The 26626-nt window shown below is 41.2% G+C and overlaps 2 long non-coding RNA genes across 3 annotated transcripts in view; one reads left to right on the forward strand and one right to left on the reverse strand.

Moving 5' to 3' along the window:
• Positions 1–26626, reverse strand: part of LOC307042761 — a 48938-nt gene that overhangs the window by 8562 nt on the left and 13750 nt on the right. The gene's annotated exons all lie outside the window — the stretch shown is intronic.
• LOC307042582 lies at positions 9291–17728 on the forward strand. The gene is made up of 2 exons (XR_013809171.1): positions 9291–10810; positions 11013–17728. It is a non-coding gene; the product is annotated as an uncharacterized lncRNA (long non-coding RNA).

The raw sequence follows: 26626 nt of genomic DNA on the forward strand, positions 1-26626 counted from the left end.
CTCTGACATTTTATATTTTAAATAAGAAGTGACCTTTGAATAAATATTGCAAAACAAAGCCTATATAACCTGGAAGGCTAAGCCAATTAGTATGTTGTCATGCACTACAAGATTTCAAGTTTCTATAGTACAAATCTGGGCCATTTGTTGTGTCATTTCTCCAAACACATACACTATAATGCCTGTTTTGGAGTCTTCAAAAGGTACAGTAGAAGGACTTTACATTTTGTTAAAGACAGGACTATTGTAATTCAGTCAAGAGAAGAGACAAGAGAATAAAGGAAAGACTATTGTTATAATGGGTGATGTAACTTTAATGAGAGACATAATATGAGGTCATTGGTACTCAGACTATACAGGGATCGTTTTTTGATCATGGGGAATGAGCATTGTACAGGGAAAGTGTGCTGGAGGCTGAAGACAGTGACTGGTCCTGATGGAGAGCGGTTCTGGTCCTGATGGAGAGAGGTGTTGGTCCTGATGGAGAGAGGTTCTGTTCCTGATGGAGAGAGGTCCTGGTCCTGATGGAGAGAGGTCCTGGTCCTGATGGAGAGAGGTTCTGGTCCTGATGGAGAGAGGTCCTGGTCCTGATGGAGAGAGGTTTTGGTCCTGATGGAGAGAGGTTCTGTTCCTGATGGAGAGAGGTCCTGGTCCTGATGGAGAGAGGTTTTGGTCCTGATGGAGAGAGGTTTTTGTCCTGATGGAGAGAGGTTCTGGTCCTGATGGAGAGAGGTTTTGGTCCTGATGGAGAGAGGTTTTTGTCCTGATGGAGAGAGGTTCTGGTCCTGATGGAGAGAGGTTTTGGTCCTGATGGAGCGCAGCCTCCTGCCAGAGGGGAGGGGGGTGAACAGTTTGTGTCCAGGGTGGGAGGGGTCGGCCACTATCTTCCAGCCTCAGGGTCCTGGAGGCGTGCAGGTCATGGAGGGATGGCAGACACCCTCTCTGCAGAGCTGATGACACGCTGTAGCCTGCCCTTATCCTTGGCTGTGGCTGCAGCGTACCAGATGGTGATGGAGGAGGTGAGGATTGACTCAATGATGGAGGAATAGAAGTTCATCATCATCATCATCATCGTCTGTGGCAGGTTGAATTTCTTCAGCTGCCTCAGGAAGAACATCCTCTGCTGGGCTTTTTGGATGAGGGAGCTGATGTTCTGCTCCCACTTGAGTTCCTGGGCGATGATGGTGCCCAGGAAGCGGAAAGACTGCACAGCAGTGACTGGGGAGTCACAAATGCCCCTTTCACACCAACGCGTTTTCAGCTCCGGCTCGGAGCTGGAGCCTGAAAAGTACCGTTTTTTCCTGTTCACACCGCAGCGGCGCTGCCTCTTAGCTCCGGAATCCGGTTCACTTCCAGCTCCAAAAAATCGTCGGTCTAGAGGCAAGAGCTTCAGAGCTAAGAGGCGGCGTCGCTTACGTCGTCGAGGCGTGCAGGAAACTAAACCCGCCTCCCCTGAACATGGGTCCACTGAAGAGTCTCGTTATGCCTGCCTACAAGCAGTAGTGCTGAGCAAAGTGACTAGAAGGCAACCACACTATGCTTGGGCGGTATCATTTTTTTCATACCGTCACACCTTGCTGACATCATACCGTGGTATACGGTATATGACGATATGACTTGGGTCGACTTGAGCGAGGTGGCGTTCGGCGTCAAATAGATGTTTCGAACGGTATATTATATGTTCGGTGTAAAATGCAGCCCGAGCCGGTCGACGCTCGCAAAGTGCCGCGAGGTGCGCGCAAGTGCAAAACAAGGGCTGCATACATGACACATTGTGCAAATGGCACATTTTGAGATCGGATACAGGACGCGTTTGTCGATGTCCGACGTTGTTTCCATTGTGAGCTAAGTTAACAATATATCATCATACATACACATTTTCCGGGAGTAAATACTTGACTGATTGAATAACGTTTGCTATATTCACTAACTAGTTTGGCAATATTATTCCGTGCATGTGTTAAAAACCTTATTTCCATTTGATTCATTGGATTACTCGCGTGAATGTTTAGCACGTAAATGCTTTCGTTTTTAAAACCGTCCGACCTCGACTACAAAACCATCAACCAGTTGCATAGGATTAAAAAATGTCAACACTCACTCACCCCGTCTTAAACATTCCCAAAGAAGTGGTACACCGAACCCTGGTATACCGTAATACCGTCATACCGCCCAAGCCTAAACCACACATTTATAAAAAGAAACACACTTTATAAAGTCAGGCAACACTAACCAGGCTTCTTGTGATTCTGTTTATTTGCACCTTACTTTGACCATCCGTTCACTGTTATCAATCATTGTGGAGAGCAGGCAGACATTTTGTTTTGTATTATAGCAGCTATCGGATGGAATCAATACATGGGCTGCACTGCAGGTTGTCGTGTCCGACTATCACAACTAGAATCATAATGAAAAATACGCCGGTAAAATGTGCCTGTAGAAAACGGCTTATGCCACAATAGGATAGCAATAGCAAGTAGTCAGTTTACCTTCGGTTGCTATGCTAACATCACCCGTTTTATACCAGAGACACTTTAATAACAGCGTTGTGATGCCAAACAGCGTCAATTCAGACTGACACACATTCACTTAAGGGGAATTGGGGATATGTATCAGCTGCTTGTGTGACAGTCAGACAGTGAATACTTTAGAGAGGCCGCTCTAAAGTATTAGCTAACCCGGAGCTAACGGGAGAATACACTCCCGTGGAAGAGCAGCCAGCACTGCAGCGGTCGGTAAATGCCGCTGAAACACATGAATAAACAATGAACCACGGCACTCTGGAGAAAAGCATAAGGTTGGAGAAGTCGTTATTTTATTTAATCTGACTTCGTATGATTAAAAGCAACACGATCATCGACCCGACGCAGTCCCCCGTTGTTGTTGTGAGCGCCGTTGGGGAGCAAATCAGCGATGTAAACGGTGACGTCATGACGCAGCAGCGGCTGCACCAGTCGGGCTCTGGGTGGTGTGAACAGAGCGGGAGCAGAAAAGGGAAACCAAAGCTGAACCAGAAAAGCTCTAGCTCGGAACTAGAAAGGGAAAAGCGCTGGTGTGAAAGCCGTAACAGAGTGATGGGGATGGGTGGGGCTGCGTTCTTCCTGAAGTCCACAACAGCCTCCACTGTCTTGAGAGCACTAAGCTCCAAGTGGTTGTCCCTGTACCAGGTCTCAGAATACATTCATTATTGAACTCAGGAGGGGAGTTTGACAGAGTATTACTTAAAAAGTACAGGATAAAAGAACTTGATTGTACTTGTAGTCCAAGTAGTACTCTGTCCAGCAGTACGACTTTCACTGAGAACTCATGGCAAAAAATAATTCTATCTCTCATCAAAGATGGCAGAAAACATGCATTATTGTACTCTGGAGGGGAGTTTGACAGGGGATTACTAAAAAAGTACACGATAAAAGTACTTGATTGTACTTGTGGTAGTAGTCTAACAAGTACTGATTCCAACAGTACCAATTTTATTAAGAAGTTATAGTAAAACATATTTGTATAGAAAAATATAGCACAAAAACATGCATTATTTTATTCTTGTACCAGCGTCAGTGCCGCTTCTCGGTGATAACCGTAAATACGCCATTAATCACGCACTCAATAATGAAGAGACGCTCATTTGACCAAACAAATTTGAGAGACGGCTGAGTTGACCGCAGTCACTGGACATATCTTAAAATCAGGATAACAATAGATCTGTATGATAAACAACCTCTCCATATTTGCCAAAACTAATATTTACGGAAGTCACGGCGATCTCTCAAAGCTGTGATCCGCAGAGGGTTACTTCCTCTTTCTATCTAGAGACATTTGTGGAATCAGCTTCCAGTTTGTGTTTGGGCGGCAGACAGCCTATCCGTTTTTAAGAGTACGCTTAAGACCTTCCTTTTTGATAAAGCTTATAGTGATAAAATAAAATAATCTAATAAGAGTGCATTGAAGTAGATACGTTGTGTCTCTTCGCCTATACATTTTAGTTCTTACTCTTTTACTTAAATCCTAAAAACTTAGATCTTATATTTAAAACTTTATCCAAACCTTTCCCCTCTATGACCTCTCGAGGTTTATTAGAGGTAACAGGTTGCAGAGAACGCCTAGCCCGGCCGGGGATTGTGGAACGTAGTCACTGACCCACTCCTACCTCTGACAAATTCAGGTTCAAATGGAGACCTTATTCCCTGTGTGTGCCTCTCCACCTCTGTTTCCTACTTCTTACTTGCTACCCTTTTCCCTCAACCTATCCTAAGGGAGTGCATGTATGTAGACACGTTAGTTTAGCTGCTATAGGCTTGGACTGTCGGGGGGGGGGGGGCACCTTACTCCGTCTTTCTGGCTGTTTGTACCTGTGTACTCTCATGTTCCGATTAACCCAGTTTCCCCCAAATCTCTTTTTTGTGTCCATATATATGCCGGGATTCTGAGTCGAGGCTAATCCTGTTGCTGTGGTCGTGTGTCCTGGATCCTCTATCCTGAGCACTGAATCTGAGTCCTGGACTTCGAGTCGTGGCTGAACCTGTCTCTGCGGTCCTGCCTGACTCTCATCACACTACTTCCCTGATGGCTCCCACAAGATTACTGACATTCTCGTGGATTCATCTTCTTATTATAGACACATGCATTTCCAAACATTTGGACTACCTTTGTTGTAAATGTGTTACTTTTCGATTTACACACGGCATCTATTTGCACGTCTGTCCGTCCTAGGAGAGGGATCCCTCCTCTGTTGCTCTCCCTGAGGTTTCTCACATTTTTCCCTTTAAACTGTGGGGTTTTCTCTGGAAGTTTTTCCTTGTACGATGTGAGGGTCAAAGGACAGAGGGTGTCCTATTGTCATACTGATATTCTGTACACACTGTGAAGACCACTGAGACAAATGTAACATTTGTGATATTCGGCTATATAAATAAACATTGATTGATTGATTGATTGATTGATTGATTGATTGATTGATATCCATCAATAATGTCACTCTGTTATCACAATGCAATTCTAATCCAAGCACCTTTCAAATTTTAAGAAAGTCTTCAATGTTCTTACCTAATTTGATATACAGTCATATGATCATAATAACAAAAATACTTTTGTTTTATATTTTTGTGTATTTAAGCTCTTAAATATTCTAATTGGGCTGGGTGGCGCTCTATAGCTTAGGGCCAATAGGAGACCTTGATGCATTATTTCCCCTCCTCCTCATTAGCATTTATGTGCGACTAGTGCGACTAGTGCACATTAGGGATCAACAAGTACTACTAGTGAACTTTGTAAGCCTCACTAGTTCACTAGTGGAATTTCAATTTATCTCACTAGTTAACTAGTAAAGGGTTCACTAGGTACCTTGTAGACATTTTGAGCCCCACTAGTTAACTAGTAAGGTCAAAAGAGGCGTTAACTAGTGAACCTTTTGCCTTTACTGGTTAACAAGTGAGTGATTATGGGTGCTACTTGTTAACTAGTGCAGACAAATGTATGCCACCAGTTAACTAGTTGTGCTTCTTTTGTGTAACTAGTTAACATGTCAGAGCTTTTGCAGCGCACTAGTTAACTTGTAAGACTTTTAGCGTCACTAGTACGGTCAGAGGGCCACTAGTTCATCAAAAAGCTTACAAGTTGGGAATTTGTTGTTACTAGTGCTGTTCCTGGCGTCACTAGTAAGGCATACGTGGTAACCAGTCGGAAAAAAGTGCCACTAGTTGCTGAAAAAGAGCGACTAGTGTAATATTTTATTTAAATAGTAAAGCAGAGTGCCTAACTAGTTTGACCATATATCTAACAAGTGAAATCAAAGAGCCAACTAGTGTCGGCCACTGCCGTCTGATGTCAAGGAAATTGAATAAATACTCAAATGGCTTGCCATAGCTGTCTGATATCAAGGATATGGAATACATACTCAAATGGCTTGCCATAGGTAATGGAATAAATACTCAAATGGCTTGCCATACTACAAGTGCTGCTCCTGGCATCACTAGTGAGGCTTACTAGTCGGACAAAAGTGCCACTAGTTGCTGAAAAAGAGTGACAAGTATAATGTTTTATTTAGCTAGTAAAGCAGAGTGCCAAACTAGTTTGACCATATACAGGACTGTCTCAGAAAATTAGAATATTGTGATAAAGTTCTTTATTTTCTGTAATGCAATTAAAAAAACAAAAATGTCATACATTCTGGATTCATTACAAATCAACTGAAATATTGCAAGCCTTTTATTATTTTAATATTGCTGATTATGGCATACAGCTTAAGAAAACTCAAAAATCCTATCTCAAAAAATTAGAATAGTTCCTCAGACCAAGTAAAAAAAAAAGATTTATAACAGCAAAACAGAATCAAACATTTGAAAATGTCCATTAATGCACTCAGTACTTGGTTGGGAATCCTTTTGCACGGATTACTGCATCAATGCGGCGTGGCATGGAGGCAATCAGCCTGTGGCATTGCTGAGGTGTTATGGATGCCCAGGATGCTTCAATAGCGGCCTTTAGCTCATTAGCATTGTTGGGTCTGGTGTCTTTCAGCTTCTTCTTCACAATACCCCACATATTCTCTATGGGGTTCAGGTCAGGGGAATTTGCAGGCCAATCGAGGACAGTAATGCCATGGTCAGTACACCAGTTACTGGTGGTTTTGGCACTGTGGGCAGGTGCCAGATCATGCTGGAAAATGAATTCCTCATCTCCATAGAGCTTTTCAGCAGACGGAAGCATGTAGTGCTCTAAAATCTCTTGGTACACAGCTGCATTTACTCTGGGCTTGATGAAACACAGTGGACCAACACCAGCAGCTGACATGGCTCCCCAAACCATCGCTGACTGTGGGAACTTCACACTGGATTTCAAGCAACTTGGATTTTGCTCCTCTCCAGCCTTTCTCCAGACTCTGGCGCCTTGACTTCCAAATGAAATACAAACCTTGCTTTCGTCTGAAAAGAGGACTTTGGACCACTGTGCAACTGTCCAGTGCTTCTTTTCCTTAGCCCAAGTCAGACGCCTCTTCCGTTGTCTTGAGTTCAGAAGTGGCTTGACCATGGGAATACGGCTATTGTAGCCCATTTCCCGGACACGTCTGTGAACAGTGACTTTTGATACCTGGACTCCAGCTTCAGTCCACTGTCTTTGAAGCTCCCCCAAATTCTGGAAGCGACTCTTCTTCACAATGCTGTTAAGGCTGCGGTCATCTCTCTTGGTTGTGCAGCGTTTCCTGCCACATTTCCCCCTTCCAACAGACTTTTTGTGGATGTGCTTTGAAACTGCACTCTGTGAACAGCTTGCTCTTTGAGAAATTTCTTTTTGTGTCTTACCCTCCTGATGGAGGGTGTCAATGACGGTCCTCTGGACAGCAGTCAGATCAGCAGTCTTCCCCATACTTGTGATTTAGTTTACTGAACCAAGCTGAGTGTTTTTCAAGGCTCAGGAAACCCTTGCAGGTGTTTCGAGTTAATTAGACGATTCAAGTGATTCGTTGAACACCCTACTAGTATACTTTTTCATGATATTCTAATATTTAGAGATAGGATATTTGAGTTTTCTTAAGCTGTATGCCATAATCAGCAATATTAAAATAATAAAAGGCTTGCAATATTTCAGTTGATTTGTAATGAATCCAGAATGTATGACATTTTTGTTTTTTTAATTGCATTACAGAAAATAAAGAACTTTATCACAATATTCTAATTTTCTGAGACAGTCCTGTATATGGGGCATTCTACCGAATTGGACCAAAGTCAGGTTGGAAATATTTTGAAATGTTGTATGTTTTTTCCCCAAAACTTTGTCCATATATATTTTGTACCATATCTAAATGACACATATCTAGTAAAAGAACCATACATTTTTACATCGTATTTTCAGACTGTATTGGAATGTTCTTCCTCTACCAAAAATGCTCACTACCGAAACATAGTACATACACTGTAGTAAAAAAGTATTATATTAACCCGTTAAGATTGTTTTATCTTCCCTTATCTAAATAGTATTTTAACAAATATTTATTGAGGGTTTTCACAATTAAATGAATAAAAGTGAATTTTTAATCAAATTTAAAAGTTCAATTTATACAATTCATAAAAATCATAATGCAAACTTTTTTTGTAAAATGCATAATAATGATCATATTGATTCCAGAGTTGATGATTGTTGAAATTGAACATACATGATTAAACCAATTAGTATCATATCATTTTAGATGATAACTCAATATACTTATTTTTTTACAAAACATCCAGTGTTTCGGTAGTGACCACAGTATTTTGTTCTCAAGGTTGTATCATATTCCCTCAACCTTATTGCTTAATCTGAACTCATAACATGCCTTATGTTGAAGTGTGAATGTTTGAAGCTACTGACCCAGAATCAGCACGAAGTAATAGGCTGAAATAGAGGGGAATGAGGCTAGAATGGGTGATCTGTTTGGTATTTTGAGCAAAACACTTCATAGACATGTTTTTTTTATATATCTGAGACCTATAATATATGCCTATAAATAGTAAAATAAGAGAGCTTTAAAGTAACACACTGACTTTCAGACTTTAAAACACATTTATTTCAAAATGGTGGGATTTACCTTCTACCATTCCATTTTGTCACTACCGAAACGATCATGTCAATTACCGAAACTTAACCATATGCTTCGGTAGTGACTGTTTCGTTAGTGATGATTCTAGCAAAAATTGAGCATAACTAAAGAATGCTAGCAAGTACATGTCTAGCATACACGTTTTTGAAGAGGTTTACACACATAAAAACCTAATACTTTGCATAAAACCCCGAAAAAGTTTACTTAATTGAAGATAATGATGTGTTCGGTAGAGACAATTCTTAAGATTACATGCCGATTTTCAGATTTTGGAACAGATTTATATCAAAAGTATGGGATATAGCTACCCATTCAGCCATGAGGGACAGGGATACAGTGTCAGTGCCTAGTCAAAAATGCAGGGGTGTGGCTAAAACCAGGCACAGCCATTGGACTAAAACCCCTTGTGGTTATTTTTTGAGTATAGTAGTTTTATTAAAAAATGATACCCACAATAAATCTAAATATTCCAACTTCTGTTTGAATGTAATCATAAATATCTTTTAAATACACTATTGAAACATTTAAAAAAAAAATGTTTTAAGTGTTATTTACAGAAATTGAAATGTAGATGTCAGGGTTGGGAACAGCTACTTCCCAATAGAAAGTACCCTATAAATGATGTTTTTGTATTTAAGCGTTTCACTATCTAATGTTATGCCTTGTGTTTAAATAGACCATAACCTATTCTTAGTAAATATATATGTCTGAATACTGAAGGATTATTTGAATTATTTGAAGGATTAAAGTAACGGGGTATGACAGGAAAGTAAAATCTGGTATATTCATTTTGGTGTCACCTTATATATGTTCATGTGTGTTAAATTTGAAGGGACAAAGTATCTTTTCCTCTCCCAATATATTGAGGTGAATTCTGTGTGTTTAAGAGAAGGATGGGAGCAGGAGATCTCCATATTTGGGAATAGTGCCAGACGCTGGAATGCTTCCCTCGTAAAAGAAGGATGGGTGCGTGGCACAATCTTGTAGCAGATGTGTATGTGTTTTCATTGAAGTAAATATAAATGCTACATGATTACTGGTCAACTATACCTCTGTTCTTATTCTTTCATGTGTGGGTACTAAATGGCTACAAACATTGTGGAGAAATTAGCTTAAACATCTTTTATTACTCTATATGAAATGGAAGCAGTTTTATGATAGGGACGAGAGAGCTGGAGGAGGGTAGCACATTCCAGGAGGTTTCAGCATGTCAATTGTCAGGGGAATCGACTTGTTTTCAATAGAGGTGTGTGGTTAGTTACTTTGTGTTAATAATAGCAGTATGTGTAAAGGAAGCTGGAAATATACAATGTGAAACCTTTTATTTGAAGTAAAGATGTGAACAATAGCTCAAACAAATGGAAGGGCCATAGGTAAGCCTGTGAGAAGTTTGACTATTTGAAAAGCATCTCTAATACCGCTTAAGAGCATAGGTAATGTGTTCCTCGTTGTTATTGATATGAAAGTAATTAATATGTGTTACGTATATTTAGCCAACTATAACAACTATATCTTAAAACATACTTTTAACTTGTGTGTGGCAGTCAGGAGGCGGGAAGAGGGACTCAGGGACCAAGGGCCATAAAGGAGATGTGTGTGTGCTGGCTGCAAGATGTGAAATAAGATAAGGAAACTTGTTGTTTAGAGCAGGTTCGTACCAGACACCAAAAGGTGTCTGGTCTTCGTCAAACTGAATGAGACTTTTTGTTTCCGGGTTTCTTCTGCTGTGTCGCACTGATTGGGTACGACAGGCCATGTCTGGGTCTCTGCCAATAAGATGACCTCTGGGGGAAAGCACGTACACCTCCTCCTCCTGTGTTTTAGTATGAAAGACTGTGTTTTCCTTTGGTTCGCGCTCTTGTTTTTCACCAGCCGTTCCTGAGACCTGTCTCACACTGGGGGTAGAACCTGAGCCCGGAGTACTCTGCAGAGTGCTTCGTGATTTCTTTGTATTTGTATTTTGTATCGTTACCTTGTATCATTAAAGCCGGATTATTGTTTCACTTGCATTCTGGTGTTTCTTAATCCCTTTATTTTCCCGAACTCACCCAGCTTGTCAAACGACACGCGGAGACGAGGTTGGTTTGCAACATCCTCCAAATCTCCAACAAATGGTGAACCCGACGTTTCTGAGTGGGGTGTTTTCGGGGAAGGGACCACCAGCGGCAAGCGGACGAATGGTCCGGAGAAGAGGCCTAGAATAATCTCTGACAACTAAAACGAGGATCCTTCAATTGAAAGGTGAGCAGACAAGCCTGTTTCTATCGAAGGTCTGTAATTGGCTAAACTAGATTTTAGAGTTGTCAGAGACATATTCCGGTGTCATAGTTGTTGCGGTGGAATATACAAATACATATTTTAGATAGGTAGGAAAGTTATATAACATAAAAGTGAATCAACGAGGTATGTAAGACGAAGGTGAAAGGCCCCGTACTTTTTTCAGAAAGGAGACGGCTGAAGACTCGTTGGGGGACGTCCAGTGACCGTTTTCAGACGGCATCCAGGAGACGAATCTGAATAACAATTCTTAGGTTCATAGGAATCGAAGTTGAGTTATAAGTAAAATCCAAAGGAGAGTAACGCAACCTTCAAAAAGCAATTTTGAAGTGACCGGACCTCATTAATCCTTTGTTCTGTGGGGGTTGAGTCTGTGAATATTTACTGGTAACAAGGACAGTAAGTCAGATCAATAGATATGAAGTCTGTGAATATTGACTGGTAACAGAAACAGCCTAAGTCAGATGAATAGATACGAAGTCATAATGAAGGGAAAAGTTTAACGAGAGGAGCGTGAGTTAAGAGCTTACGAGGACAGTGGGTTCAAGCAAAAAAAAAAAAATGAATAAGAGGATAGCAGAAGTGTTAATTGTTGAAAGAAGCCCCCCCTTTTCCAAAGGAGAGGCTGAGAGCTACAGCAGGGGAGAGAGAAGGGGGTGTCAGTATTTGTCTGTGAGAGTTTCCCCCACCCTTTTTCCTCTCGAGAGCAGCAGCGGCCCGGAGGGTGTCTGCTTGCTTTTGTCTCTAGTGATCTGAAGTTGGACTGAAATACATAGAAAATTAACAGATCAAGGTGTGATTTGAAGTGGTAGATATATTGAAATTAATAAACAATGATTTGCTGTTATTTAAATATAGTCTTTGACAACTGATTGATACCGTTGCATTGCGTTGTGAATTTCATAGTATTTGTCATTAACTAAGGATTGTACTTAATTATACTTCAAGGAAAATTATGTTACATACAGTAACCTTAGGGGAAAGTAAAAAGAGATTTACTGAGAATATGAAGTACATTAAAGTTAAGGTTTTATTCAAATTAAATATGATAGGTGGATTTCTCCATCTAGAATACGACATGGAAAGAGGAACATTTGTTAGACATGAAATAACGAACTCATTGGAAGAAATATATATATTGAGAGGTTATATAGAGTTACTGCTATTCTGGAAAATGTCATATTGTTTTGTGAGTAACATGAAATAAGAATATATTTACTAGATATAAGAACAACAGGCTTATCTAGGTTAACAGAACATTGCTATTAACCAGTTTCAGCTGCAACTATCCTGTCTTTGTTCTAAAGAGAACGTACGTTGCATTTACAATTAATATTAAGAAATGTTCACAATTGATACCATTAAAGACCGTTTGGGATTAATAGGACGAGTTTGTCATAAACATTCGTGCTTAGATGGAATAAAAGTGTTGAGAGATGTTCTCAAAAATGGGAGTTTTCACAATGCTTTTAGTTTTTATTGAAACAATTAAGTAATAAGGACAGAAAAATGTTCCGTGATGATTTATTTAGGTTTCAGCTTTAGTAATAATGAAGATTACATTTTGTAAGAATTCCTTTAAGTGTTCCAAAATATATTCATGAACTGTAGTCAGATTACTTGTTTTAAATATATAGCGCTGGATACAGTTAGTTTTGTATTCTGTTACAAATCTAACCATGCTTGTAACACACAACTTAGATAAACAATTTGAAAAGAATAGAATAAGCAAGAAGATAAAAGATGAATCTATAGTGGTTAAGAAAAGTTTTTGTTTTGCCTATTAACTTAGAACTGAAGTAATGAAGAATAGGGAGACTGTTACCATTAATGGGTTTCACATTCACATGTTTCAGCATTCCTGACCATATAGACACTCAGCTGTTTTATTTTGTAACCCGCTGGGGGAGAGATTTACATTGAGTTTTTCTCAGTAGCTGATTTGCTGTGATTACAGCAGCATTGGATAGTTGTGCGCCACCTTTGGGTTGTACTCTGAATCAGGGTGTTGGTGAAAAGTTGCTCATTGCAAACAGAAGAACGGTGCAAAGAACACATCTCAGAGGAGGGTTTCAAAGTTTGCTTGTGCCTCGTTGTCAAGGCAACCGTGGTGTGAAGAGGTACTGCAGTTTTGGGGGATTTCTGCGGCACAGAGGACAACGTGTGTCTGCTGATTGTATCACATTGATCCAGAGGTCCCTTCCCCCTCAGGACATCACAATGCCAGAGAGAGTTTCCTTGGAGCCCACTGACCAGGGCCGGTTCTAGCTTTTTGGGGGCCCTGCCACTGACTAAAGCTGAAGAGGACAATGAATCATTGACTGTTCTCAATATGACAAGATCTTGAGACAGGCTGGTCTCAGTCTGTTCAGACTCTGAAGAAATCATGCAATGATTTTACAGCATAACTGTGCAAGAGTTTATCAGAAGGTGGTGTAGAACGATATGCTTAGTGTTTAGGAAAGGAGGCTGATTGTTTAATGATGGTCTGGAATGCTGAAAGGGTTAAGGTTTAATATCCTTGTTTGGCAAACAAGACATCTGATTATTATGTCACACATGATAATCTTGACATAGTGACTAGCTATGGGTAAACGTGTGGACGTTATACCATTATTATCATGAACTAAAAATAAATAGGGAAATAGTATCTGGTTAAAGATGAATGGATTTCATATCCTAGAGAGGATTAGTTATATTGTGAATACTTCACAAGGTATTTACTAATGTATTTTGAAGAACACACAAGAACACAGGTCCAGTTTTGTTTTTTTCTAGATTACATTTTCCATTACCAAAACTGTTCAGCTTAGGTCTAGCTTTAGACTTTGATAGTAAAAGAGTATTTAGGCTTATTTTTGTATATCTGACATTTTTTAAATATGTTGGCTATTCACTAGATAGAGAGGTGGCATTACTCTCTATTTGTTAAGAACATTTCTGAAGATTAAATATTTGTTTCATTCCTAATATTCCTATTTAGGATGTAATTTGAGAGTAACAAGGCTGATGCTGAAATTGGGAAATATGTTAGTGGTTTACATGATGTAAACAAAACAAAAAAAAAAGATTTTGTTTGTTCAACCTCCAGTTAGATCTGAAACAGTAATAATGATTGATTTGGCCAAAGCTTAGTTTAACATCCTGATGTAACATTATGAGGTATGTTCACTTCTAAGGGTAAACAAATTGATAAAATAGATTATTATTATTATTGATTAATTTGGAATATTAATTCAAAAGGCCGTTTTCTGCAGGTTCACTTAAGAATGCCTTGCATGAACATTTGTCAGAACATTTGTTATTGTGTTTCCTAGGGGCGGTATATTAATAAAGTGTATTGATCATTTGTTTGTTAGACATCTGAAGAAAATGGTGCTGCGAACACGAGAAAAACTTTGTTGCATTGGTTGACATCAACACAATGATGTCACTAGTACAACTCCAGCTAGTAGAATATTAAAGTCTCTGCAGAGCACGACACATGGCCAATGAAACTGAGACCAAATGACCTTTGACCCTGACTGACAGTGTGACTTGAGAAAAGCACTATCAATGACTGACTCTGGGGCTGACCGAACTTGACTTTACAACCTGACAGAGTGAGTGTGAATGTATTTCTGCATGTGATCAGTGTAACTGCATGATTCTAAAACAATAACTAACCGAGCATGTCTTTGGACTAATACATTATTTTGGAGCTCCAAGGGAAACACAGGTTTCCTAAAAATTCTGCAAAAGGGGGAAACCACATGTGACCCGTTTCTAATTCCCACAGGAGTTGGCGGTTTGCAAATGTAAAACTCAAACTAAAATCTAAAGATTCTGTTTCTTTTAGGACTGCCAGCTGGAAATTAACACTTATTTTCCCTGGAGTGTTTACTGTGAAAAATGATGGATGTACTTTTGTGAATGATGTTTGGTATTTTCTTATAACCACTGGTTACCTGAAGGTTTTCTTCCCATACAGGATTTTATTACACATGTTTACATGTGTAAAAAGGGGGAGTGTGGGATATTTTCATTTAGGGACTGGAAGAAACCTGCCGCCCCAACTCAGATGTTCAATCTGACCATTGATTGACAGTTTTAGATTTAACCTGCTCCATATCTGGGGATAAGATACTGTTTGATGAATGTTGACATGTTTCTAATATTGATTGAGTTATAACAGGTAACACAGATGCAGAATCAGTGGCCAAGGGGCTACTGAGAGAGGTAATTCCAGAATGAGAATACCAGAGAAGGTGAACTGTGATAATGAAAACAATTTTGTAATATTTCAACAGGTATTAAAGTAACTGAGGTTTGAAATGTAGAAAGAACATATTACAGCTAAGTTAAAACATAGTAATGTAATGAGATAGAATTTAATTTAGACAACATCTTGTAACTAGCCTGGTAAAGAAGTAAAAGCCATAGACTGTTTAGATCATTATGGGGATGTACATTTAATTTAAAGTCATAATAGAAAGACATTTGATGACAGTATGTTGAATTTCTGTATTCATTTTTCAGCTTGATAATATCCAAGCAGTGACAGGTAGAAGCAGTCTCGCCTGGAAATTATTCACTTTGTCAGTATCATGATTTTAGTTGTTTTTAATCCATAACATTAGTGTGTTCCATTACCAGAGACATTAGCAGTTCATATTATATTTAGATTTTAAATGGGATCTCAAAGATTTCATTTATAATAACACAGATGCTTGTCAGGAATTCAGAGCTATTGAGATATGTTATTTAGTTCACCTGAAGATGTTGGGGTTTAGTTTGTTGACACAGGCCAAGTATTCGAATTCTGAAGCGGCCTACCAGTGGTGGGTCAAACACCTGAGGGCCCAGAAGCACTGAGCGTAGACTGGAGGGGTGGGTATCAGATTTCTCCACACAGGTTGCTGACGCCAAAAGGGGGACCCGAGGAGCAGGAGGCCGACACAGCGGAGTTCGTCTGGCTGGAGTTCGTCAGGCCTACGTGACTCAACCCCAGGCTCTCCGGCCTCTACAGAGTGACCCAGAGGACATCTCATGCCGTCCGCCGAGGAGCAAAGGGGGACATCTGGTACTACTGGAGCCAGTGTGCGGCGAGGAACACTCCGGCTAGGACCTTGGAGGACATCAGGATGGACCTGGCTATCGTCAACGCGGACATCCCTACAGCAGACGACTTGGAAGCAGGCATCAGCGGACTGGAGGAGAAGGACCTCGCGGACATCCCTACAGCAGACGACTTGGAAGGAGGCGTCAGCGGGCTGGGGGACTTCTCGAGGCAGCAGAGGAGTCTACTTCTCTCTGATCAGATTAATCAGTTCCACCTTTGAAGGAAAGGCCGCATCTCCCCCTCCCTATCAGCTGCCCTTGTTGGCGTATTCCGCTGAGGGGGGGGGGCCTGATGATTCAACAACACGCAAGGATGCTGCTGTCTGGCACTCAGGCTCTCACTCTGATAGTTTCTTAACTGTCATTGGAGGTTGTTTTCTGTTCTCAAAGGTTTAAGGAAGGGGGACAGACACAGTATTAAAGAAGGACAGTAGTTTTGTTTCAAATGTCTTATGTGTGTTGGTCTCGTTAATGCGAGACCAAAAGGGGGAAATTGAAGGATTATTTGAATTATTTGAAGGATTAAAGTAACGGGGTATGACAGGAAAGTAAAATCTGGTATATTCATTTTGGTGTCACCTTATATATGTTCATGTGTGTTAAATTTGAAGGGACAAAGTATCTTTTCCTCTCCCAATATATTGAGGTGAATTCTGTGTGTTTAAGAGAAGGATGGGAGCAGGAGATCTCCATATTTGGGAATAGTGCCAGACGCTGGAATGCTTCCCTCGTAAAAGAAGGATGGGTGCGTGGCACAATCTTGTAGCAGATGTGTATGTGTTTTCATTGAAGTAAATATAAATGCTACATGATTACTGGTCAACTATACCTCTGTTCTTATTCTTTCATGTGTGGGTACTAAATGGCTACAAACATTGTGGAGAAATTAGCTTAAACATCTTTTATTACTCTATATGAAATGGAAGCAGTTTTATGATAGGGACGAGAGAGCTGGAGGAGGGTAGCACATTCCAGGAGGTTTCAGCATGTCAATTGTCAGGGGAATCGACTTGTTTTCAATAGAGGTGTGTGGTTAGTTACTTTGTGTTAATAATAGCAGTATGTGTAAAGGAAGCTGGAAATATACAATGTGAAACCTTTTATTTGAAGTAAAGATGTGAACAATAGCTCAAACAAATGGAAGGGCCATAGGTAAGCCTGTGAGAAGTTTGACTATTTGAAAAGCATCTCTAATACCGCTTAAGAGCATAGGTAATGTGTTCCTCGTTGTTATTGATATGAAAGTAATTAATATGTGTTACGTATATTTAGCCAACTATAACAACTATATCTTAAAACATACTTTTAACTTGTGTGTGGCAGTCAGGAGGCGGGAAGAGGGACTCAGGGACCAAGGGCCATAAAGGAGATGTGTGTGTGCTGGCTGCAAGATGTGAAATAAGATAAGGAAACTTGTTGTTTAGAGCAGGTTCGTACCAGACACCAAAAGGTGTCTGGTCTTCGTCAAACTGAATGAGACTTTTTGTTTCCGGGTTTCTTCTGCTGTGTCGCACTGATTGGGTACGACAGGCCATGTCTGGGTCTCTGCCAATAAGATGACCTCTGGGGGAAAGCACGTACACCTCCTCCTCCTGTGTTTTAGTATGAAAGACTGTGTTTTCCTTTGGTTCGCGCTCTTGTTTTTCACCAGCCGTTCCTGAGACCTGTCTCACACTGGGGGTAGAACCTGAGCCCGGAGTACTCTGCAGAGTGCTTCGTGATTTCTTTGTATTTGTATTTTGTATCGTTACCTTGTATCATTAAAGCCGGATTATTGTTTCACTTGCATTCTGGTGTTTCTTAATCCCTTTATTTTCCCGAACTCACCCAGCTTGTCAAACGACACGCGGAGACGAGGTTGGTTTGCAACATCCTCCAAATCTCCAACAATACTTAATTGTTTTGTTAAATAGTTTTTCTTGTTGTGGGAGCGCACTTTGCACTAATTCGGTAGAATGCCCCATCTAACAAGTGAAATCAAAGAGCAAAATATTGTGGGCAGCTGCCGTCTGATATCAAGGATATGGAATAAATACTCAAATGGCTTGCCATAACAGACACAGCTTTCAGCTCTATCTTTATTTTCCGAATACATCGTCTCTCCCTCTCCTCCTCTGAAGCCTCTCTGTCTGGAGATTAATTAATCTGTTTGTGTGTGTGTGTGTGCGTGTGTGTGCGTGCGCGTGTGTGTGTGTGTGTGTGTGTGTGCGTGTGTGTGTGTGTGTGTGTGTGTGTGTGTGTGTGCAGAGAAGCAGCGTCTGTGTTGATATGTGTTTACCTATTTGTGACCTAATACAATGTGTCTGTCCAATTATAATTAAACTTATACTGTACACTGTCCATGTGTGTGTCCAAAGGCTGTTAATGTGTGCAGAATGTGTGTATTATGTGTGTGTTTATGTAGGATCAACCACACTCTAGTTAGTAGATAGTGTGCCACGGCTGTGTGTGTGTGTATGTGTGTATGTGTGTGTGTGTGTGTGTTTGTGTGTGTGTGTGTGTGTGTGTGTGTGTGCATGTGTGTGTTTTTGTGAGCGTGTGTGTGAGCGTGTGTGTGTGTGCACGCGTGTGTGTGTTTGTGTGTGTTTTGGAGGTGTCTGATCTGAGTGTCTATTGTTTGCCATTATTGTTGTCATTATGGTTGGTACAGTGGTGTGTGTGCTCCAGCCGGTCTCATCACCCCCCCCCCCCCTTTCCGTGCTTCTCCAGTTGTCAATTTAGCGTACAGACTCCTCTCAAGAATTTCCCCCGCTGTCACACCGCTGAAGGCTTCCTCTATCCTCTTCTTTAGCTTTCCCTCTTTCTTCTTTGTCCTTTCCAGTTTTTCGCTAAGCTTTAAGGCAGTGTGTGGACATTATGGGTGCCTGTGTGTGTAGGGGGTGGGGGGTCAGTGGAGCTGGCAGCTCAGACTCGACTTTTCAGGCCTTAATTGAGACATACTGTCTGACTGACAAACACATTTGCATGCGGTGTGTTTTTCAGGATGTGCATTTCTTTTTCAGTTGCTAGCCCCTCCGTTAATCAGCTCTCCGACACTCACATGAAGAAATGTGCACACACAAACAAACACACATACACACATACACACATACAAACACACACACACACGCACACGCACATACGCACACACACACACACACACACACACACACACACACACACACACACACACACACACACACACACACACACACACACACACACACACACACACACACACACACACACACACACACACACACAAACTAAATGCATTGTCTCAATTTCTCTATAAACAGTATGCACACACATACAGCACATACTGTACAACTGCATTAGAAGCTTTTGGGGATACCTGTCCGCCGTAACCTTTGTTCCCTCTCCCCCTCTACCCTTACCTCATTGGTGCTCTCAGCCCTCCCTTCCTCTGACTCGTTCCAACTCCTGCCTCCAAACTCTGCTGCAGATACTCTCCTCTCTACTCTCTCATCCTCTCTGGACTCTCTCTGTCCTCTCACATCTCGGCAGCCTCGTCAGTCCCCTCCTGCTCCCTGGCTAAATGACGCACTGCGTGCTAATAGAACCATCCTTTGGGCAGCAGAGCGGAAACGGTGGAAATCCAAACACCATGACGACCTCCTAACCCAGGGGTCTGCAACCTTTTTGACCAAAAGAGCCATTTTGCTGCTTTTTCCAAAACATTTTTTTGTCTGGAGCCGCAAAACATATTTCATAGCTTGATAGCTAATAAAGTTGTATTTATTGTTATATCAGACAAAAACTACATTTTTTTTGCATTTATTAGGCTATTTATTACATTATATAAAACTGTTAACCTCTAATAAGAAACAAAGAACTCCTATAAGGAGAATTAAAAATAATTCACTGGCCTACTTTAAAATAAATTAAACACAGCACTTGGGGAGTCCTCTGCACATTTGAAGGAAAAAAAATATTATTAAAATGGGCCCACTTTGAAATAAATAAAACATATAGCTGCACCCTAAAAATAGTTAAAGATAGGGTAGTTAAGAATGGAGAAACCAGCTCGAGTGCGCTAGAATTTGAAAATACACAACCGGAAAAAATATGCCTCTTCCTTCAGACTTCCTCACAGAGCCCCTCCTCCAACACAGACGAACGCGCACATGACCAATGAGGCCACGAGATAAATTTGTCCACAGATGGAAGGCTGACAGGCTGACAGGCTGACAGGCAGGTAGGCCATCCAGTTATTTTAGCCGGGCCGGCTCAGATGATTCGTCGTGCTTTTAACAGCGCTACGGCTTCCAGAGATTAATTTTTGTATGTGTTTATTGTCAAAGCATGTAATATATTCATTGCTATCGGGATGTTAAGAGCATTCCATGGAATATAATAAAAAGTGTTTTCTGAAATAAATTACATACCCCATTGAATTATGACCTATGATTATGACTGAAGATCGTCAGCTGTCTTCCTCTCCGTGCTGTTCCTGTTGTTCCTCGATACGTAAAGGCTGCAGTGCAGCACCTTTGACAACTTCTCTCCACATATCAAACATACCGGTAAACCAGCATCGTTTGCTGTGAAAGCATATAACTCTGTCCACACAGAATTAAATCCTGTGTTTCTCCTGTACTGTTTTTTGTTTTATCCATTCGCTCATCGAGCCGGGGGTAAGGTTATTCACCCGCAGGAAAAGGCGCTTGCGCGGGACCGTAGCAGGATGTGACGCATGTTTTAGTTGACCTAATTAAAACCGTTTTGTTTTTTATTTATGTGTCACAGTATCACCTCAAAATACAAGATACGAAACATTTTTAACCATGCAACAAAATATAAATAGTCCTACAAATACTTTTATTTTATTTCCTTCTTACTTTTGTCTAAGTTCAAGGAAGCCAGACAGAGGGCTTAAAGGGCCGCATGCGGCCCGTGGGCCGCGGGTTGCCGACCCCTGTCCTAACCTATCAGGCTCTCCTCTCCTCTTTCTCTGCTTCGATCTCTCAGGCAAAAAGCAATTTCTTTCAAGATAAGATACATTCTTCATATTCCAACCCCGAAAAACTATTTTCCATCTTCTCCACCCTCTTAGACCCCCCCCAAAGCCCCTTCCCCCTCCTTCCTTCTGTCAAGCGACTTTGTTAACTACTTTGAAAAAAAGGCTGATGATATTCGCTATTCTTTTTCTGACTCACCTTTACTCACCGCTGGGCCACCAGACCCTCCTTTCACCCACACACTAACCTCCTTTTCCCCTCTCTCTCCAAGTGAGGTTCTTACCCTCATTACCTCTGCCTGTCCTACCACCTGTCCTCTGGATCCCCTCAAACCTCCTTCAGACTATTGCTCCTGATATTCTACCATTTCTCACCCATTTCATCAACACTTCTCTAAATTCTGGTCACTTTCCAAACACTCTCAAGGAGGCAAAAGTAAACCCTCTCCTAAAGAAACCCACTCTCAACTCGTCTGGTGTTATAAACTACAGGCCTGTCTCTCTCCTCCCGTTCCTGTCTAAAACACTTGAACGCGCTGTCTTTAAACAACTCTCGTGTTATCTCCATCAGAACAACCTTCTAGGTCTGCACCAGTCTGGTTTCAAGGCAGGTCACTCAACAGAAACTGCCCTCCTTGCTGTCTCTGAGGAACTGCACACGGCTAAAGCAGCCTCCCTCTCCTCTGTCATCATCCTTCTGGACCTGTCTGCTGCATTCGACACGGTGAACCATCAGATCCTCCTTCGCACTCTCCAAGAACTTGGAGTTTCAGGCTCTGCACTTTCCCTCCTCACCTCCTACCTCAAAGACCTACAGGGTAACTTGGAGAGGGTCCGAGTCTGACCCTTGTCAATTATCTACAGGGGTCCCTCAGGGCTCTGTCCTTGGTCCCCTCCTCTTCTCTCTGTACACAAACTTGCTCGGATCTGTCATTAGCCCGCATGGTTTTTCATACCACTGCTACGCTGACGACACCCAATTAATTCTGTCTTTTCCCCGCTCAGAGACCCAGGTCGTCGCACGCATCTCTGCTTGTCTAGCGGACATCTCTCAGTGGATGTCTGCTCACCACCTCAAGCTCAACCTTGACAAGACTGAACTGCTTTTTCTTCCGGGAAAAGATTGTCCCACTCTTGGCCTAACAATCAACATCGGCCCCTCTGTTGTTTCCCGGACTCAGACTGCAAGGAATCTGGGTGTGACCCTAGATAACAAACTGTCCTTCACTGCAAACATTGCTGCTACAACCCGCTGCTGCAGATACACTCTTTACAACATCTGGAGGATACGTCCCCTCCTGACCCAGAAAGCGACACAACTTCTGGCCCAGGCTCTCGTTATCTCATGCCTAGACTACTGCAACTCCCTCCTGGCTGGTCTACCTGCATGTGCCATCCGACCTCTGCAGCTCATCCAGAATGCAACAGCTCGTCTGGTCTTTAACCTTCCAAAATGTTCCCACATCACGCCGCTCCTCCGCTCCCTTCACTGGCTTCCGGTAACTGCTCGAATCCACTTCAAGACACTGGTACTTGCGTACCATGCTGCGAATTGATCTGGCCCTTCCTACATCCAGGACATGGTTAAACCATACACCCCAACTCCGCTCTGCATCAGCCAAACAGCTCGCTGCACCCGCATTGCGAGGGGGACCCAAGTTCCCATAAGCAAAAACACGTGGGTTTGCTATCCTGGCTGGAATGAGCTCCCCATTGAAATCAGGACAGCAGATGGCTTACACATCTTCCGGCGCAGACTGAAAACGTATCTCTTTCGACTCCACTTCGAGCGATAGAATTTCTAACAAAGGATTGCTAACAAAGCACTTATATACTAATAAAGGACTTGCTTATCTAAAGCCAGTTGAGTAGCACTTGCAATGTTGTGGCTCTATGAATCCTGATGTACTTATATGATTCTGTTTTCTTCAAGTTTGCATCTTCCTGGTCGAATGCACTTATTGTAAGTCGCTTTGGATAAAAGCGTCAACTAAATGCAATGTAATGTAATGTAATTATTAGGGATGGGTACCGAGCCCCGGTATTAAACGGGCCCCGGGGCTGAATTATTAAAGACCGTGGTACCGTTAAGCTCCGACGTTATCGGTCTTTTTATCGGTAGGCTACTGGAGACATGTAAAAAATATATATGTCGTATCTATTATTGCTACACAAACATTATATTGCAGTCTTAGTGTCGCCAACTCCGTTTCTAATACGCAAAAATACTGCAAAATGCGTCGATGATTATTTTTAGTAGCCTATTTTCGATCTTTCCAATCCAGTCGAGAGATCTCTCTCCCCCGCCTGCTTGCTAGGGGGCGGGGCAGTTTGCACACACGCGGCTGCTACATGCAGCAACACACACACACACGGAGGAGATGGCCGAGAGAACGCGCTCCAAGGTGTGGTTAAACTTTACCCGTCTCAATGTGGACAATGGTCGTTACCAAAAGCGCAATAACAGTTTAGCATGTAAGGGCGGTAACACGAGCAATTTGTCTAAACATTTAGCAAAAGTGCTCCACATTCAGACAGAGGAATGCACCGGGTTCGACTGTCTTTCTAGTAGCTCTGTAGCCCCATCCACGAGTAACGTTTCCACATAAGGCATTATGTATGCTAGCAGCAACACACAGAGTTAACTACATTATACAAACATGGGTTAATGATTAAAGGTAACTGAGTTATTTATTTTGTTAAAGTTTCAGCTATTCTGTTTCAGTTCTGTCATCAGATTATTTAATACGATTTGTTAAAGCATTGTTGTTTCTTTTGATGTGAAATATTATTTATTTAATTTAAATAAAAAGCAATGTTAGTTTTGTTCACAATTTGTTTAGTTAGTTTACCTTGTTTTTTTCTCCAAAAGAACCGATAAGAGTACCGTTAAAAGACCGGACCGATAAGCGGTATCGATAAAAGTAATAGTACTGTTAAAACCTTAACGATACCCATCCCTAGTAATTATGTTTCTCTCCACTCTCTTCCACACTGGACCTTTATCTGACTAAAACTAGAACTGAAACTGAAACTAAGACAAATACTTTTTGAACTAGAGCAGCTTTGTAAGGCTAGACTAAATGCTATCAATGTCAACATGCAAAAGACAATGCTTCATGAACTCTGGGTCAAATCTCTGGCATATAGAATTAGACAGTTATGGAGAGCAACATATCGTTTCTACTTTTTTGCTGAGTTTGATTCGTTGTGCCTTTCATTTTAAATGCATCTAATAGGGGAGAGTGGGATAGGATGGGCCAGTGGGTAAGTTGACCCATCCCCCTTATCTAGGGAACTGTGCAGATTTGATGTCATTTGACCAAGCACCTATCATTTATATTTGGCTGTGATGGAGAGAAGCACATTGTACAGTGGTAAATGTGTTTTATCGTAATAAACCATGTATTGCTTGTCAAAGTACATTTTGAAGATGTCAGGTATAATTACTGCAAATGTATTCAGGCCTGAAATATGTATCATACATGTTGGTTATTTAGCAAGGTGTAAAGCCTTGTGAATCATTTAGCTAAATATTAGCATGAATGATTAAGGTCACTTTGTTTCCCAAAAAGTGGCTGTGGGGTATAGTGAGCCAGTGGTTCAACTTAACCCCCCATGAGGCACTGAGGTTGAAGTTAAGTCTCTGTGGTATATAATCGTATTTCAGTGTAGTTTTACAACTGATCTGTTTTGGATGTTTTAAACATGTAGAAAGAACAACAATCCTGTACCAAACAGCTGGAGAGCAGGTCCAAGGTGCAAGAGATCACATGATTCAGTAGGTCAGCTAAGGTTAACTGGTGTAGCTACAGTAAATATAGTATCTTGATAGAAAGAATTATATTAGTTTAGGTTCAATCATTTTAAACCTTGCCAAGACAGGGGCAAGGCAAGGCAAGTTTATTTATATAGCACCTTTCAACACAAAATATAAAATGAAAGACATTAAGAAAATGGCATTTAAAAACAGTCATTAAAAAGCAAAGATAATAAAAGAAACATTAAAAGAAAAAATACATGAATAAAAGCTACAGTGCAGTTTAAGATATGAATACTTCAATTAAAAGCAGCGGCAAAAAGAAAAGTCTTTAGTCGTGATTTAAAAGTAGTCGCAGCGGAGCGGACCTGCAGGTTTCTGGGAGTTTGTTACAGATATTTGGAGCATAATAAACTGAACGCTGCTTTTCCATGTTTAGTTCTGACTCTGGGGACAGAAAGCTGACCAGTCCCTGAAGACCTGAGAGTTCTGGATGGTTCATCATTTAGCAGTAGGTCAGAAATGTATTTTGGGCCTAAACCATTCAGTGCTTTATAAACAGCAGCAGTATTTTGAAATCTGTTCTTTGACACACAGGAAGCCAGTGTAAAGACTTCAGAACAGGAGTGAAGTGATCCACTTTCTTAGTGTTCGTGAGGACTCGAGCAGCAGCGTTCTGAATTAGCTGCAGCTTTCTAATAGATTTTTTAGTGAGACCTGTAAAGACACCATTACAGTAGTCCATTCTTCTGAAGATAAAAGCATTGACAAGTTTTTCCAAATCCTGCTGTGACATTAGTCTTTTAATCCTTGATATATTCTTAAGGTGATGGTAGGCTGATTTAGTACCGTAATTTTCGGACTATAAGGCGCACCTGAATATAAGCCGCAGCAGCTAAATGGAATGATTTGTACATATATAAGCCGCACTGGACTATAAGCCGCAGGTGTTTTAATGTTTAATTACCATATGTAAGGGTTCGTGCACAGAGGGGATTGTCGGGAAAGAGATGGCTGTTTGAGGAAGCTCCCATTTATTAACATTTCAACTAACAAGTTGCATATTTGCATAACGTATTCAAGTGTTACCATTTAGTGCAATAGTAGCTACAGAACATGTACTGTGCTGTGTAAACTGTACTGTATCACATAGCGTTTCAGACACACAAACTTTTCAACTTTCAAACTTAAACGGTGCGCTCCCAGCGCACGTACCGGCAGTGATCTACAGCAGTGGTTTTCAACCAGTGGTACGGGGACCACCAGTGGTCCTTGAGGGAGTGCTAGGGGTTCCCCAGAAAAATTAGTTAATAGCGTCAAAATCATTTAACCACTTAGCTTTGGCTATTTTTGAAGCTCTAGCAAGCTCAACAAGCTCATAGCACCGAGTGCCGCGCTATGAGCTTGAAGATCTGTTATTTTTTAAAAACCTTGAAAAAGTGTGCACATCTTTGAATATTTATATTTTTTAAAGCAAAAATTAACTGATATATTTTCTTCTGGGGGTCCCTGGCACAACATATTTTCAATTGGGGGTCCGCGGCCAAATGTGTATCAATTTAGGGGTCCTTGGCATGAAAAAGGTTGAAAACCACTGATCTACATTATAGCCTACAGTAGTACCATAACAAAAAACTAAGCTTACAGCGCTTGACGAGGCAATATCAATGGCTAAATTAAATGTGTTTTTTTAAAAGTGCAAAATAAAGTGCCTGTAACACGACAGTAAGCGCGTAAGCCTAAAGTTGCAGTAACACGGCTGCTTAAAATATACGGTAATCAGCCTACCAAAAAAGTCATTAATCCTCATCTTCATCTTTTAGGCTAAGGTGCAGTAAACGGCTGTAACCAGAAAAGTCAAGTCATTAATCCTCATCTTCGTCTTCTTCCTGCGTACTAAAACCACTAAAGTCCTCATCTTCAGTGTCGGAAACGAACAGGCTCAGGGTGGCTTCGTCAG

This window comes from Notothenia rossii (genome assembly GCF_949606895.1).
Source record: "Notothenia rossii genome assembly, chromosome: 6".
Lineage (NCBI taxonomy): Eukaryota > Metazoa > Chordata > Actinopteri > Perciformes > Nototheniidae > Notothenia > Notothenia rossii.